Raw genomic sequence first — 16,718 nt, 5'->3', positions numbered from 1 at the left:
CATAGAAGTGACATCAGGAGTGTGACAGGTTGCCAGAAGCAGGACCTCCAGACCATTTTTTACCTTCTCTGTCTCTTTTTCCCAATCTGCATCTCTCTATATGTTACTCAGTCCCTCTCCCCTGCTCTTTGGCCTACTTTTTCTCTCTCCATGTGTCCCACTCCCTGTTCCCGTCCTTATCCTTCCTTCCTTCCTTCTTCCTCTCCTTTTTCTCTGTCTGTCCTTTTGTCCTGCTCCCTTGACCCTATTTCTTCCTCCATCTCACCGTCCTCTCCCTTGTACCTTTCTGCCTCTGCTCCTCAGTCCTTCTCCCTCGTCTTTTCTCTTTATAATCCTCTGTCCTGCTCCTCATCCCTCTTTTCTCCACCCCTCTCTGCTGCTCCCTGCCCGGTCTTTCCCTCTCCCCCTGCTCATTATCTCTTTCTCTCTCTGTCCCTCTCTCCCTCTTGTGTCTCTGTCTCTCTGCTCTTCTTGTCTCCCTACCACTGTCCTGCTCCCTGACCCTCTTTCCTTCTGTCACTGTGTCCTTCTATGTGTCCTGCCCCCTCTTCTTCTTATTCTCCATCACCCTGTCCCGCTCCCTGTCCCATCGTTTCTCCCTGTATCCCTCTGTCCTGCTCCCTGTCCCTGTTCTGTGTAACGCCCCTCTATCGCGCTGCCCGTCCCAGGTTTGCTCTCCATCCTGCTCCCTGTCCTTATTTTTCCTTTCTCTGCCCTGCTCCTCTCCCGCTCTTCCTGTCCCGGCTGCTTCTTTCTCCATCTCTCTCCTGCTCCCGTGTTTCCCCTCTCGCTCTGCCTCTGTCGCTTTCTTGCACCCGCCTTTTCTCCCGGGCAGGGAAGGCCGCTCCCTCCCGCGACACTCCGGCACCCGCAGTCCCAGGGCACGCCTGCGCCATCTTGTTCCCCGAGGGGCATGCCGGGAGATGTAGTCTTCCGACACGCGGCTTCCGGCGGTCCGCGCCGTGCTCTCGCCGATGCATGCTGGGAGATGTAGTTTTTGCGGACCTGCCCCTGCCGCCCGGCGGCCACGCCGCGCCACTGCCTGTGGAGCGCCGCTGCCCGCCGGTAACAGCGCCGCGATACCGCGCGGTGGCGCCGCCGCTGTCGCGCCGCCGCTGTCGCCGCCCCGGGGCCGCCGCGCGGTGGTGCAGCCCACCGTTCTCCGCTCCCTGCCGCAGTGGCCGCGGGCCCGTTCCTCCCCCGGGGATGCCGCCTCAGCCTCGCGGGGGCTCTCCGCCGCCTCGCTCCCCTCGCGGCGCGGGGGCCAACGGGGACAGGCCCCGGCGGCGGCCGGAGAGGCCAGAGGAAGGCAAAGGAGAAGACGCCGATGGGCACCCGGCCGGCAGCTGCTCCCCGCTGTCGGCAAGAGGGCCCCTGCCTCGCCCCTGGGGAAGGGTCCCCCCGCGGGCCGGGCCACCGGCTTGAGCCCGACAGCGGGGTCTGTGGGGGCCACCGGGCCCGTGTCCGGGAAGCCTCGGCTTGTAGAAGCTGTGGGACACCCACCTGTTCTCTCAGGTGCAGCACGGCCAAGCGACCCGAGTTACTGGCGTCGGTTCAGAGTTACAGATGAGGGAGGGAGGAGAGGAGGAGAAAGAATCAGAGAATCATGGAATGGTTCGGGTTGGAAGGGACCTTAAAGATCATCTAGTTCCAACCCCGCTGCCATGGGCAGGGACACCTCCCACTAGACCAGGCTGCTCAAAGTCCCATCCAGCCTGGCCTTGAACACTTCCAGGGATGGGGCATCCATAACTCTCTGACTCTTTGTGCTGCTCCCTCCCTAGCCCTTTTTGTTGTTGTTGTTGCTGTCTCTCTGTAGGGGTCCTAATACTTCTTTTTCTTTCTCCAACCCCCTGTGCTTCGCACAGTCTTTGTCTTTCTCTCAGTCAGTCAGTCTTGTCTGTCGCTCTGTCTTGCTTCCTGTCCCATTGTATCTCACTATATCCTGCTGCTGCCCTGATTTTTCTTCTCTGCCCTGCTCCCTGTCACTCTTTCTGTCTCTCTTCTTCTGTCCCTGCTGCTTTTTTCTCCATCGCCTTCCAGATGCCTCTCCCTTTTTTTTTTTCCTGTCCTGTTTCCTCTTGCTGTCTTTTCTATCTTTCACTCTCTGTCCCACTACCTCTCCCATCCTTTCTAACTGTGTCCCCCTTTCCAGCTGGCTGTCCCTTCTTCCCTTTCTCTCTTCCTCATATTTTTTTTCTTTCTTCATATCTCTCTCCCACTGTCCATCACAGTTGTTTTTTGACTCCAGTGTTGTCCTGCTTTCAGTCCCTTTTTTCATCATGCTCCCCATGTCTATTTTTTAATTACTGCATCTCTGTCCTGCAGCCCATCACTATTTTTTTCCCCTCTTCCATCCCTTTGTCCTACTCCCTGTCCTTTTCTCTTAGTTCTGCCTCCTATCCTTTTTTCCTTACTTGTTCCTTCTCTCTGTCCTGCTCCCTATCCCTCTCACTCTCTCTGTTTCTCTGTCCTTCTCCTTGCCTTTCCCATATTTCATCCGTTCCCTCTTCATTTTTTTTGTACTCTGTCCTGCTTCCTGCTCCCTGTCACTCCATCTCTGTCCTGCAGCCCAGTGCTGCTTTTTCCTTCTCCATCTCTCCCCTGCTTCTTAGGCTTTTTCTCATCTATCTCTGTCCTGCTCCCTGTCTCTTTATTTTTGCCTGTCTTTCACGTTGTCCTGCCTCCCTGTCCCATTTTCCTCTCTCCGTATTACCTTGTCCTGCTCCCTGTCCCTGTCTTTCTCTGACAATCTGTGTCCTGCTCCTTGTCCTTTTTCCCCTCTCCCCCATCCTTCTTCCTGTTTTTTCTTTTTTTCTATCCTCCCCAAATGCTTCTTTCTCCACCTCTGTCCTGCTCCTTGCCCCTTGTTTCTTCTCACTGTCCCTCTGTTCTGCTTCCCATCCCTATTTTTTCTGTCTTTATTTCTCTGTCCCGCTGCCTGACCAGTCATTTCTTACTATACCTCCCCATCCAGCTGGCTCTCCCTTTTCCCCTGTCTCTCCTCCTCCATCCTGCTCCCTGGCTCTTTTTTCTCTTCCTCTCTCTCTGTCCTCTAGTCCATTGCTGTTTCTTTTTTCCTTCTTGGTCTCTTGGTACAGATCTGACCCTTTATTTCTCAATCCCTTTGTCCTGTTCCCTGTCCTTTTTCCTCTCTCTCTCTGTATGTCCTGTGCCCTGTCACCTGGTGGGTCTTGTTCTGCTCTGGGCTGTGTGGTAGTGGCAGCTGCATCGGGGCAGATGAGGGCCTGCGACGTTCAGTCTTTGCGCAAATATTTGCATTTTCTAATCCTAAAGAGGTTTCCTTTCCCTGCTGCAGCACAAAACTCTTAAAAGAAAAGCTCACAGATTTCAGCTAAAGCAGTGCAATCACCAGAGCGAGCTATGGCACTGTCCTGCCCTGCCCAGTACAGCTAGGCTCAATCCCGGCTAGTTCCACAACAGCATCCCTCTGGTGTTGTCACCTGGGGAACTGCAGTACACCCACAGCATAATAAGTAACGTTGATTGATGTCAAATACGATGTAGTCAAGTAAAAAGAGAAAAAAAATGTAGTAGTTTCCTTCTGAATACTCAGTCCTTCTCCTATAATCCCAGGAATTCTTGGTTGGGAGACAGAAGGTCAGTCAACAGGATGGCTCTTTTTAAGATGAAAGTTCATCTTTCAGATCACTGAATCCGAGAAAGTTTTAGAAAGCACTTATAACTGCTAATGATAAAGTGTTTTGATATCATTGGCCCACTGTTTCCATAGGACAAAAACCACTTTGAATATCAAGATCGTCTCGAACTTGAACCTATTTCAGATAATAAGATGTTACAACTTTAAAGGGAGATGCTGTCAAGGAATACAGCAAGACTTAATTATGCCCTTACAATGTTTTAAATGCATTTAGTGTGTTATATTGGCTGGATCCAAAGATTACTGCACTCTATGAAAAGACTCCCATTGACACAAAAGGTGCTCTGAAGCAATTAGGCAGTTACTTGAAATTCTTTTTCTACTTGCAAAGCCAGCCGTTCAACAGATCTGTCACTTGTAAACTGTCAGCTTGCTGCGCGAGGAGCAAAAGTTCAGCATTAATATATTTTTACAAAAGTACGTAGTCACACAGAAAACATACGGGCATGATTGCTGCTATGAAAGACATCCAATAAAAAGAGTTTTGATAACTTTGCAAGCCAGTTGGCATGAATGGACCGTGGAAATGTGTCAGCAGAAGAAATGGGACTCGGGGATTAAGAAACCATGATGTTATAAAACCAAGAGAAAGCAAGCAGGCATACAGTCAATAGCCAAGGTCAAAATTGTAAAATAAGAAATCTCTAAGCATGAACGGACAGAAGTTCTTTCTATTTTTTGCAAAAAAAAAGGCCAAAAATCGAAATACAGCATTTTTAAATATATGACTCTGCTGCCAGACACTTTCAGCTAAATAACTTTACAAGAACAATTTATTAAGTTTTCAAGATATAATTGTCAAAAGTATCCTTCCCCACTCTAACTACATGTTAACCAAATGCCTTATTGATTTTAATGGAATAGCAGCACCATCATTGTATGACATTATACTAACGGTTTCATTAAGTTTCAGTACGCAACTTTGAGGTAGCTGTGTGTAGGGGGGGAATGTGTTTTCTCTAAAAAACATTCAGCAACTGGGAGAAACTGAAAATTCTATTTCATGAAGACAACCTGAGGAGGTCTTTTGGCAAGCTTCAATTTTTCTCCCAATGGCAGGTAATCGGATTATAACATTCATCTGCAAGCTGTTTTGATTGAATTAAAAGCCTGATTTAATCTGTTACAAATGGCAAACTCCTCCTTTAGCTATCCCTGTATTCCCTGTAGTACAAATGACTACATATCACGTTATCCTTGGAAGTTTTAAGTAGAAGCGAACAGAAGTCCAAAGAGAATTTTCTCCCTGGATATATAAACCGACAGTGCATAGATATCTAAAAGCCAGGTTTGTGAAAGTGCCCAGCAGGGGCCATTTATGCACCCAGGAGCACAACCCCACCGTCAGGCAAGTCTTAGGCTCCTTCCTTGCTCAAAAGGGCTTGCTGATGACTTCATATTCACTTCAGTTAACCTGTCAAAGGGCAGCCAATAGTGGCAGAAGGTTATTTATGCACTGTTTTCCTGAATGGAATAACCTAGACAGTCCAAAGGACTTATTTTGGTTTTTTTCCTTTTGGCTTGCATATCTCTGTTTCATTAAGGCCCTTGTGGTTGCTTTGTTTCTTTGTCAGGCACCCTAGCTTCGCTCTTCTTCCTCAATAAAAAACGAAGGCAGCCAGAGAATAAATGTCTAGTTACTCAAGCAGATCCCATCAGCAGAAGTCAGAAGCAAAAATTATGAAAATAAATATGATCTCATATAATTCAGCCGTTCTAAGAAAATCTCCGAGTTTACTTTTGTGAGTGGCAGTTTGGTGTCTGAGTCCATTCTTCAATGATAATACAGATAATACAGAATTTTCCTGCAGATAATACAGACACTGTTATAAATTAATAGGCATTTGGAGGCACATCATGATGATGATGAGCATACTAGCGCTAGACTCTGTGGCACTATTACACTCAGTAAAGTGCTAAATAATCTCCTGCCAAGGTAAAGAAACAAATCTAAGAATATTACTAAGGTTGACTCCTGCACTGACATTTAGAGTAAGAAGTTAGACAGAAAAAAAGCAAAGAAATTAGGAACAACACTGAAATATATTCACAGCAGCACAGGTGGCGCATTCACAGCAGCAAGAACTAAGTGTCCAGAGTTATCACCAGACATTATTGCCAATTACTTCTGCCAGTATACCTTTTTATTTAAGATGCTGTCTTGAATATATGGCATAGTTAAGGAGACCAAACCACCTCCTATCGTCAAAAGGCTCCTGCTTTTCCTTTCAAAGAAAGATCCTAGAAATATTATAATGATATGCACACAACTGAAGTTCTTTCCAAGAGTTAAGACACATTATCGAAAGCATAAGGCATATAAATTTAGACCTGTAAAGCAATTACAGCTTTAATAACTTCAAGCAAATGAGGTTCCAAAATGTCACTAGGAACATTTGAAATAGCCCACAATAAGATGTTGTTATAACATTTAATTCCAAATTTTATTTAGTTTTCCTGTAGTGATTGCTTAGACACTAAGACCTAAGAAAGAGTACTCTCATTTATAGTGAAGAAATATCAAGAAATAGACAATATATTTAATAGAAAAAAAGTAAATTACTTCGAACTAGATTCTACTTATTTTCATTAGTCCCACCGATTTGAGCAGAGGCTATTCATCTGCTTAGATTTAAGCAGGTACCTTGCTCCTTATAGAAGCTGGATATTAGTCACTGTCTCTTTTCTCACAAGAATGGAGGAAAGAAAAACGTGCTGCCGTTCATAGTCAAAATGGGAACAATATAATCTCTGACGTGGCTTGACTTTTTAACTTTAGTACACTTTAGGTTGACTGCAGCTTCTAATGCTGAGTTTGTCTCAATCATATCATTGTATTTGAAAGTACAGATTTCAGGCTGCTAAGAGAACTGGGAGAACAGTATTTTAATATCATGCTTTTAGAACATTAACTGTAATTTCCAAATAAAGACTGCAAGTTGTAAGTAACACAGGTTCTCCTGTTACCAGTTACTCCCAAGGAGGAGCTCACACTACAGAGTACAATTGCTAGATTATTAAAATCTCTCCTGTGTGGTTTCATTAAGTAACTGAAATGTTTTCCAGTGATTCTTTTAAACAAACCTCTCAATTTTTTCTCACATCCATATATACAGAGTACAACTACCACGCTGACAAGATCATGAAAAGTAACTAAACCACACAATTCCTTTAAGAGTGGGTTTGAGTCAATAATTTTGTTACATGAGGACACACATTCTCAGCTAAAAAACACCATGCTGATTTATATCACTGAGAAAGCTGACCCTTGGTGTGAAGCAATAAATAACTTCTTAATTATTGAAACTTCTGGCATGATCAGCTGTAATTTGACTTTTTATTGTCAGCCTCATAAGAAAATATGACTGCTGAAAGAGGAACCCCTTTTGCAGCGGGTGATGCAGCAAAAGCAGCTCACGTGCAGCACTACACCCACGCAAATCGTCCTTTGTTCCTTGAGACACACACTGAGGGTGCAGTGGATCAAAATGGCTCAGGGAAAGCAAGAGCCTGTTATGGCCTCTGGCAATGAATGAATTCTGCTGATCAGAATTCTGACTCTGATCAATTATCTTCTGCTGCCAGGTCCCACCATTTCATAAGGCGGCGGCCACGGCAGAAAGCTTTTAACACCATTCCTGACACTATTCAGATATGTCCTGCTACTGCACTAGCAGTTGTAAAAGGCATTATACTCCCAGTCCTAAAAGAATACTTTCAGTATTATTTTGGTCTCTATAGCAAAGCAGCAGGTGTTGCAAGGACTCAAGAGGCCATCATGGTCCTTTGGAAATTTCTTAGTACTGCTACGGAGAGATGGAAGACAAGACAATCGTACTGGTTTTCTAGAATACAGATATAAAATAAAGCATCTACAGCTAAAAGTTTTCTCAACAAGTTACACCCTTGTTCCTCCCATGTGTTCAGATTTTAAAAATCCTTTACGATGATTTTTATTTTTTCTTTTCTTTTTTTTTTTTAAAGTTTTTTGATTACAGCAGATCTTCCTGACAGAGGCAAGACGCAAAGAAAGATTCATCACATGCTGCAGCCACAAGAACTAAAATTTATTTAGAGAAAAATTTCAAAGGCATAAATATATCAGATGGCTAACATATTTTAAGATTTCCAATTGTGGCAGATAGCCAACACTTCATCTAGTTCTAAAGATATGTAAATGATGATTAAATGCTTCCTTTAAAAATCTCATTTAAATTTTAAATACTTGTATACCACAAGCCACTAAGGACACATCACAAGAATCTGAATATATGAGAATGTCACACAAGTTTAAAATTGCTTCATCTTACCAAAAACTTGGAGATGGTCAAATAAAATACATCAGATACTGGGTTCAACCAATCTGTCTCGCAGGGAAGTTTACTTTTTTTCCTTAGTAAACAGACTAGAACTTCATTCTTGCAAGTCAGGATGTAATCCCTGAAATATGTGGAACTGTATTTAAGCGGTCAGCATTGCATAGTTCTTATAAGGTATGGTTTTGCCTGAAATTATTTTTTTTTCCTATGCGTTTGTGCAGCTTTTATCTTTACACCATGGAAACACTGACAATGCAACTATGCAGCTTTATGAACTGAAGAAAAATGATGATGATCTAGTTCCAAAGCAAGTATGTGCCAGAATCTGAAATTGGTCTAAACTGTACCTGTAACACACTCTAAATATAATTTAATTGCCCATTTATTTTTTTTTCCTTTATTGAGCAAACTGTCATTTGCTCAATGTATTCTCCATTTCCCCATTTCCCAGGATTAATAAAGATGATTTTCCATCTGCTGTAGTGGTTCTCTGAGACAGGGGAGGGGAGTGAGTGTGCATAAACACCTGTCTGACCAAAGGAGAAGGAATTCCCCACTTGCTACGGAAAACCCCAAAATACACCACCAGAGACAAAGCCCAGAAGCCGATGCTTTTGCAGGCTCTTGGCAGCAAACTCAGACACCTTCAATCTCTACAGCACCAGCCTTGTTTCTTGCAATTCTGTATATAATCAATTACTGGCAATAAGAAATCCTGGGGAAACACAGGGTGACATTTGAAGAATATTTCAAGTTGCAACACCGAGAATTAATTTCCCAACAGGATTAACAATAGCAGCATAGTTTTAAGGAGAAATTATCCACTAGGGCTAAAGAAGAAAGAAGCATGGTTGGTTCTCTAAGGTTTTCTGATTTTTTTTTCTTATGAAAGTTTCCTCTTTGATGAATCCTTGCTTAAAATCAATTTACTGTGTAAAGACAGACAAATGGATCAACAGCTGTGATTATGGGTCGTGCTGATCTGCAGGTGTGCTTACTGCAGGGGGCTTGGACTACATGACCTTTAGAGGTCCCTTCCAACCCAACACATTCTATGATCTCACTAGCGTGTTATTAACCCACAGATTTATTAGCCTGATTTGGGAGCCTGTCTACTTCCTCAGAGTGAAGAGTTTTACCACCAGTCCAGAACAGTCTGATTCTTTTTAAAGAAATGCTGCCCCCATCCGGGAGCACAACCTGGAATCCACTACTGCTTACAGCACTTTGTCCTACCTGAAATGTATAATTGTATTGGTAAAGTTACTAAAAATATCTTTTCCAGTATAACACGCCTGAAAAATGCTTCATGGCTCAAAAAGATTTTAATTCAAAAGTTACAGAGAAGTGCTTAAACCCAGTGATCTGAAAATCAAGATTTTTCTTACCAGATACACACACACTGATTAAGTGTAAGGCAAATGTACTTTGGAGTGTATTACTAATGCATGATGCTAAATATTTTTAATTCCAAATTTTATTGAAAGCAGATTCTTTCAACAGAATTATTCTATAAGATAGTATCAGAAGCAGGTAAAAAAGCACAGAAAGTAATTATATTTGATAAAATATATAGAATTTCGATGTGTAATCAATCCAAACCCACATATCTTTATTGATTTTGTTGTATCTGTATTAACATAATGCACCAAATTTTAGCAATGCATCAATCAAGTCATTAATGGTCTACAGAGTTGAGCATTATTCTCCTGTGCAGGAAAAATGAAATGAAATCCTTTTTTTTTTAGCTTCAGTGTTACGAGCATGGCTCATGAATAGCTGGCATGAATGTTTACTAAAGATTTCATCAAATTTATCAATTTACAACATACTTCAATACTTGGATCATAATGTTGCATTTGAACTTACATGCTTACTCCTATTTATGTCTTTTTTTTTTTGCCCCACCTCTTGCCTCACCTTAAGGGCCACATATGTTATCAACAGAGCCACAACCAGTGTCTGTAGAATGTGGTAGAAGAATCCCAGATCGGAGTTTTCAAATGGTCTCTGTACAGAAATCACATAGAAAGTCTGTTATGTTACACCTCAAAATTTTAGCAGCCAGCAGACAAGATTTCAGAAGAATGCAGAACAGGAGACCAAATCCAGTGCAGCCTTCATCAAGTCAGGTTAACTTGAGCTCTTCAGCACACACACAGACTGTATAGCAGAAACTACACCCGGCTTTTCCACAGGAAAAGTTTCTTGCGTTTGATCCGCGTTCACCAGAACCACCTTTCACTGCTAGAGGAAACCTGGCCATGTGAAGCATTACCTTTCACATTAACCTTCCTCTTACTGAATCTGGGGATACAAACTCTTCCCCCCACCGAAGTGCCAGTAAATGCATTACAGGACAGAGGATGGCCGTCAGAGAGCTGATCACGCCGAGGCTGTTCCAGAGGGGTTGGGGTGCTGCCCCATCACACGGACAGATAAGCCTTGGGCTGCTCTTCTGCACCACTTGGGCACCAAGCCTGAGTGCCGCCCGAGCGATGCACACGCGTGAGATCACACACGGATCAACCTGTCCCACTGCCTGCCCTGGGACAACATAGAGTAGTTGCAACGCGGCAAGAACTCACCAGTGCATTGTTCAAAATAAGTCATTTATGAGCTGAACAAATATTTAACTACCTGCAGTGGGTACGTTCAAGGACTGGATTAATTGCTGTGGGGGTGTACGCTGCATGAAGGGCAGTACCGAAAATAAGGAACAAGAGGCACAAGCCCACAGCTGTCTCTTGTGAAGCGCATACAGTGCGCTTTTCTCACTTGCACGAATGATCGAACTTGTTACTGCCACAGCCCAGACTGTCACAAATAACTACAGATAAGCAAAATATCCCTTTACATTGATACCTCAGGTAAATATATAGATGTCGAGGCCATCCTTCAGATACCTTTTTCCAAAACATAAAAAACATTGCCTGCCTTTGATACACATGCGACATCTCCCTTCTGATAGAGTAGGCCCTGACAGTTAAAGCATAGCCTGAGAACAGTCCATCCAAACTTCTACGAATACCCATGGATAAAAGTACCAATTTTTTTTTCCTATAAAACAAGACAGCAGAATACTGCATCCTGAATATTTTGTACTGTGACTAATCCATTGTTGAACAGATTTCTTTTGGCTCTCATGAAAGCCTAGCTTTTCATTGCGGTATAAGTTCATTTATTGCTATATTCTAAAATCTACATAAAGCTTGTGGCTTTTTTACTAATAGTGTGACAAATATTTGGTACTGCATTGTAAGATAGCAAAAAAATGATACTTTTACCTTCTGCTCTGTGCTGCTGTAGTTACTTCCCTTAGGAGTACAACCTAGCCTTTTGTCACTTTGACTGCACTGTTATTCTCCAAGGGAGACAGCAGAGCAGCTAAAGGGGATGGATGCATATGTAAAAAGCTTTCAATCACAGGCATGAACATACCTAAATCAGCAGTCTGATTCTTCTTCCAAATAATGTGTCTGTGGCTTCAAATCAAACATATTCTTAATTTTTCTAAACTACCGAGTAAGAAAATCTGCGTTTTGGCTCTGTTTTAGACACCACCACCACACACCCGCCCCCCAAACCCCAAATAAACTAGAATTACAAGCATCAAAGAACCAGCACGACTGCAGTAACAGAACTGGGAAAAGCAGTCATCTATTATATACAGAGTATATTTACCCCTTGGGGTTATCACTGTGGGGTCAAAATTACTGTACAATATGGATAAAATGTAACAGAATCAATGTCTTTTTCACTTCTTGCTATTCCTCCTTTCCCCAGGCCAATACAATTTACTGTAATATGACCATTAGCGCCTCTCTCTACTACTTAACTCTGCTTTGAAAGGGGTTGTGGAGAGAGGGGACACTGCAGAAATGTTAGATATCACTTGATGGAACTCTGCTACCATAAAATTACAGTTTTTAGCAAAGTAATTATTCCCACCTTTACCCCCCACCCCTCCCCAAGATGCTGGAGATCACACGAAACACTAGTGCAGGACTGCAGGAATAAAGAGAAAACTATGAAAAGAAATCCACCTTGTATACATTGAGTGTGAATCTTCATAATTTAATCTCAATCATTTTCTTTAATCACGGGGGCATTTTCTAAACAAGATACATAAAGACTGAAAAGCATAGCACATGTACCCTCATTATATAAAGTATTTGGGAAAGTAAAAGATTAATTTGCACAGAGTTTATAAAAGTTCTCTCTAGAGAAAAAATATATTTTTCCCTCTAAGAAAGATGTCTTCTCACATTATTTGAATTCTTTACGCTATATAGGTTATTTTTGTATGTAACCATGGATTTCAAATTATACAAAGAACAAAGGCTTGAAAACACAATCTAATGAACAAATTAGCCAGTTAAACATCATGTGGCATCATCTGAGAAAAAGTACACATTAATTTAATTAGGAACTGTGATATTACACATCCCTAAGACCAAGATTTGCCATTTCCGGTCTTCCGAATCCTTAACTGAGCAAACTTAACATCATTTTAAAGTCATCTGTGCTGTTAACATATTAATAAGCAAAGACCTGATTTAATAAATATTTCACCCTTTCACTGCAAATTTGGCTCATTGACTTCTTGTTTTAATACAACATAATTACTGCTTACAGGAGCATCTAGTAGATAAGAGATCAATTTGTTTAAAATCCATGACAATACTGCCACTCATCTCTCTGTGAAAGCCAAAAATACCAGCACTTGGGATCTCAGAATACTGATGTTTTATGACCTTTTGGGGGAAGTCAGAGGGGGACAGCCTTTGGCATTCTAGTTGCTACTCTAGTTTCGTTTCCCAGAAGACAAGCATTTATAGCTTCAGGCTGATTAAGCACTGAAGTCAACTTTACACAGTAATTTGTTTTTCATTCTGACTTGCTCAAACTTTGGAGGAAAGTTTCCATTTGATCCAAATACCCCCAGTCAAATTCCAACATTACCAGAACCCTAAAACCCAATTACTCCCCCAGTTACACTGTATTAGCGTTATTCTCCTGATAATACTGACATTCTTGATACCAAAGTTAGGAATCTCAGCACTAAGCTACATGAGCCTCTGAAACTTGAGGTTTCAAAACTCACTTGTGGGGCATTTACAAATGCTCACATGGCTCTGCTCATGGAGAGACAGAGTGTCCTTCCCTAGGAGTCAATTCAGAACAAAACTTGCCTTTAAGCACTTTAAATCATTAACGGAAGGAACTTGTCTCTTTGCTAGCAACTGAAAATTAACAAAGTCTAAGGCCTCAATCTGACCAGCCTGAACCTGTCCTTCAGAGGACTTAAAAATCAACTGGGAATGTTAAATTACTGTCCTCTAAAACCAAAAATAAGAGAACTGCTAAATCTATCCCAGCCAAAACCATGACAAATGGTAAAATGAGGCTTTAAATAATAAAGACTTGTGAAGACATAAGGGAGGAAGTCATACGGAGCTAGGGGAATAACTGAAGTCTCTTAATGCAGGCAGTTTTTTCCCCTGAAATACTACTGCTGAATATACTGCTGCCTTCTGTGCTGATAAAAATAAACAAAGCCCCTCTGCGTATTGCAATATTTTGACTCCTATAAGAAGTAGCAGAGCAGCTGCTACCCTCATTAAATTAGACAGTAGCAAAATGTAATGGATCTTAATTTGTGTAGTGATGAGCTCTGAATAGATTGCTAATTGTCTTGCTAGATGTTAATTTTATATTTCTCCTATGATTCTTCATTCCTTCCTTAATCTTTTGACAGACATGAAGCACAGGAGACCAGGAAACTGCCACCCCAGGACATGGTGAGAGAAGCCTGACTAAATTCAGGCTGGTTTATTGTGTATTTTATAGAATGCATTCTCCAAAGAAGAAACATCTCCATTGTTTTCATGACCATAGCACATTTACTCCTCTACAGAACAAATTCATTTTGCCTGCAGCAACCTGCCTTATGTTTCAAAGTATTGCTCACATGAATGGAGATATTTTTTGTTTCTATTGCACATTGCAAGTTAGACAGGTAAGTGATCGATTTAGACATTTACTATGAGACTATGAGCATCTTGGGTTTGAATGAGGTGAAAAAATAGCTGTGGAAAATGTGCATAAAGACTGGCATGTAAACAGGTCTTCCTAGATGAGATGCATATTATTGCACAGGTAACAGGTATTATTAAAAAGATACGCTGGGTTAAATGTGAAATCGTAAGCCAATTCCTATCAGTTTCATTGGGGTGGGGATTTGATCACCATGATGCCTGCCTCAAAAAATGGTCAAGCTACATGCCTGTCATGTATTTATCAAGAAGCAGAAGATGGAGAAGGGAAAAGATATATAGTGACCATTTAGTGGTGTTTGTAGGAATAAACTTCCTTCCTTGTGCAACATGAAAATGGTAGAGTCATTTGGATTCAAAGAATAGCAAGAGCATTTGACTGTTAGAAGTCCTCGTGTAAAACTCACATCACCATCATAAACCCTTTGCCACACCGACTTGCAGCCATCTCTGAGGAATACAATGACAACCACGCTGAGCGCATCTGCGCACAGAACAGATAATGGGAAAGGGATGAATGGCTTGGCCCTTTCCAAGTAGGAAAAAATCTTCAGGCTTAAGTGGCACAGGTGCACCAGGTCAAAAGTTAATTGAATCTAGGTACTTCCTTATTTTCAAAGAACCTAGATACAGCAACGCTTAGAACTGCGATATTCAATTTTATACATCTTGAAACTGCAACAAACCACACAACCGCTAAGAGCTTTTTCTGTTTCTCCCTTAATAACGCAGGTAGTATTTACAAATACTTAGGAAGGATTAACAAATCTCCTCATGCTAACCAGAACATAGAAAAAGTAAAATAGACAGCTTTACCCTAAACCCACCTAGCAGTGCAATTCAGGTGTCTTGCAAAAAAGGTGGCCTCCCCAACTTGAAATTCACAGCTCTTAAATGTGAATTATGTTTTGAAACAGTTCAAAAACAAAAAAACCCATGCAAGTCTCTTCATTTGAAGTATGGCTGGCAGGTGTTCTAGCTACTCAACTACTACAACAGTCCAGCTTGGCTTGCAGGGATCTTTCTAACCTACCAATTGCTATGAAAAGCAAAACTCTTCAGTTGAAGCTGCTGCAATTCAGAAGAGAATAACAACTTCTGCAAGCCAAAACCTAGAAGTACACATCACAGTTCTACTGGTTAGGGCAGAAGAGGGGTTCCAGTTCCTGCTTCAGTCCATGCTTTTGTTTCACTGAACAAGGAACCCTATATAACCCTCCATCCACAAACAATAACAGACATCCAGTTTGTGAACACCAAATTATACTACCAAGAGAGGAACAGCTTCAAACCCAAAAAAAACTCACGTCACAAAACATCTGTAACTTTGCAGTCAGGAACTTTCACTGAGAAAGGGAATGGGATTGTGCTCTTGAGTACTCCAGTAAGTGGTCTAACCGTGCCTGCCAGGCAGCTTCCTGGAGAGAAGTGTGGGTTTTGAACAACAGCCAAAAACCACTGCCACAAGGTGGAGGTAGGCAGCCCTACAAGGTAAGGACCCCAACAAGTACTACGGACAGAAATAGAGCCATCAGTCATTTAGTCACAAGTTTGTACCCCAGGATCCCATCCTCACAAGCAGGGGAACCCTCCCCACACATTGTACGGGATACCTACGTGTCCAATTTGGGATAGCAAATTCCGGAAGGCAGCAAGAAGTTTATAATTACGTTGCTAATACTTTATTATGATGTTAAGAGTTGTGACAACTCAATCTTTTAATCATTTTGAACAAAGTATTATTTTTTTCCAATATTTTAGAAATGCCCAACTATTACTAAGTAAGCACGAACAAGCTTCATGATGCTGTCTTCCCCAAAGGACTCAGTAATATCAGAAAGAATGCAACTTACTTTATCAATAATCAAAGGTCTGGAGTTTAGAAAGTTTGGACTGCATATCCCTGAATACCTATAGCAAGTGAAGTAATGCATTCGGTGCAAGAAATGCAGTGTTTGATAGAAATGGCATCATTGAATGAGATCAGTATGAATGCACTTGTAAATACATTGTATAACCCAGGAATCACAAATACAGTGTAACTTACCATGTCTGGCTCCAAATCAGGAAGATCTGGTTTTAAACAAGCTGTCAGGATACAAGAAAATATATGACCTTATCTGAAATCAGATAAAACCAGATTTTTCTCATCAAGTCATTGCATCAGTCTTCTATAACGCATTATAAGCCTTTCTCTCAATGTGAACAAGCCATTGTTTCGACAACCTTTTTAGACATGCCGAGAAGCATTTTTTAAATAGCAAGGACATTTTAACTGTGGAATCAACTATCTGAAAGAACAGCTGCATCTTCAGATGACATGAAGAGAAGTGTGATCTGGATGTAAAGTATAAAAAGAGAATATTTTATCCTCTACTATTATCGTGCAAGTTCTACCTCAGAAATTTTATTTTAACTCTTCACAAAAAAAAAAGGTAGAAAAGAAAATAAGGTGGTAGGGAAGAAGCTTTTATGTGCATCTAAAGCCTATCTCAATCTGTGTCAAAGATTACCTTAAAAAATGATTTGTTTTCTGTTCACTGAACTACAGTGAACCCTGCTTCACTGAAGTTGGGGATGAGAGAACTCAGTGTTAAATAACTCCGATTTCGTGAGCCTAAAAACTGAGTCTTCTCATTTTATGCTTTATAATTGGAA

The sequence above is a fragment of the Chroicocephalus ridibundus genome, chromosome 5, assembly GCF_963924245.1.
Source record: "Chroicocephalus ridibundus chromosome 5, bChrRid1.1, whole genome shotgun sequence".
Classification (NCBI taxonomy): domain Eukaryota; kingdom Metazoa; phylum Chordata; class Aves; order Charadriiformes; family Laridae; genus Chroicocephalus; species Chroicocephalus ridibundus.
The sequence above is the reverse complement of the archived record's forward strand: the minus strand, read 5'-3'. Positions refer to the sequence as shown.